The following is a 1,568-nucleotide window of genomic DNA, read 5'->3' as shown; positions in this document are numbered from 1 at the left end:
ACTCTTTAATGTGTTTCCTGCTCGTTTCGTGGTGCGGTGCTCACAGAGGGAGCACAGATTCAGAAAGTAACTCTTTCATTCAAAATCTTTAAAATAATGACATGCAACTAATTAAACTGTGTGTCGGGGGATAGGGATGGATGAAGATTATTTGTTTTATTCCCCACTCATTAACCGACAGCGTTGTTTTGTAGAATTGCTAGTGAGGGACAGTGGAAACTTCAATAACTGAACTTTAATTATTTAAGGATTTTGAATAATTGATGAAGTTTTCTCCCCTATCTTATTTTACTCACTCTGTATGTTGGAGACTGGTTTAAAATGTTCAGTGCTCATGCGACAAGGAACCTGGGGCGACTTTTGTTCAATTTATTTCACAGCAAAAACAGTCTCCAAAATAATGTTTCCACCCGTGCTCGAACCAGAGACCTTTCGCGTGTAAGGCTAACGTGATAACCACTACACTGCAGTTAAAGTAATCTAAAGTATAAAACGAGAGCTTTAACCTACAGAGCTGGCCGATACTTCAGGAGCTGGTTTAACGAGAATAGAATGATGGTGCTATATTTCGGAAGGCTGTGAGTTTGGCAGGAATTGATCTCGTGTTTCACAGACTTTACATATCGGAACAGGAGATGACCATTTAGCAGCGAGTGGTGAGGATCTGGAATGCACGGCTTGAAAGGGCGGTGGAGGCAGACTCAATTTTATCTTTCAGACGGGAGTTGGATATGGGTCTGAAGGAAAAACAATTGCAGAGCTACAGAGAAAGAGCGGGTGAGTGGGACTCGCTGAGAGTCGGCACGGGCTCGATTGGCCGAATGGCCTTCCGTGCTGTAACCATTCCATGATTCGATAAGTTAGTGGCACATTTCATAGTGTGGGTGGGAGCACAGCATTGCAAAGGGACATGGATTGAGTCGGCAAAACTACAGGCATCTGATTCAGGAGATTCATGGCGCGGTGAAATTTCGGAGTTCAATGACTTTGAAAGGAACATTTTTCTTTTGTGCCGTTTCGGTCAGAGGTTTTCCATGAAAGCAACATTAAATGAAAAAAAATACAATCGCCCAACGTGGGGCTCGAACCCACGACCATGAGATTAAGAGTCTCATGCTCTACCGACTGAGCTAGCCAGGCTTCTGTCCAACGCAGGTTTTTATCACTCATTGCAGCCAGGCGCCTGTTGGCTGCGCCCCAGATGTTGAATCTTGCTGTTGAAGAACTGCCAGGGTCTTCTTGAATGGTGGACCAGGCTCGAGGGGACGAATAGCCAACTCCGGCCCCGAATCCTTACGTGTTTATGATTAGCTCCTTCAGGGTAAACGAGCCAAAGAAGTACAGCGGAAACGTTACAAGGACACCCCCAAAGTCTCCCTGGTAAAGTGCGACATCACCACTGACACCTGGGAGACCCTGGCCGCAGACCGCGCGAGGTGGAGAAAGTCCATCCGGTAGGGCGTTGAGCTCTTTAAGTCTCGACGCAAGGAGCATGAAGAGACCAAGCGCAGGCAGCGGAAGGAGCACGCGGCAAACCAGTCCCACCGACCCCTTCCCTCGACGTATGT

General features: G+C 46.9%; 1 non-coding gene across 1 annotated transcript; it reads right to left on the bottom strand.

The window, feature by feature from the left end:
• Positions 1-1,067: 1,067 nt before the first annotated feature.
• On the bottom strand, positions 1,068-1,140 carry trnak-cuu (transfer RNA lysine (anticodon CUU)). The gene has a single exon. It is a non-coding gene; the product is annotated as a tRNA-Lys (tRNA).
• Between the last annotated feature and the right edge of the window lie 428 nt (positions 1,141-1,568).

This window comes from Pristiophorus japonicus, unplaced genomic scaffold, assembly GCF_044704955.1.
Source record: "Pristiophorus japonicus isolate sPriJap1 unplaced genomic scaffold, sPriJap1.hap1 HAP1_SCAFFOLD_109, whole genome shotgun sequence".
Classification (NCBI taxonomy): domain Eukaryota; kingdom Metazoa; phylum Chordata; class Chondrichthyes; family Pristiophoridae; genus Pristiophorus; species Pristiophorus japonicus.
The sequence above is the reverse complement of the archived record's forward strand: the minus strand, read 5'-3'. Positions and strand labels throughout refer to the sequence as shown.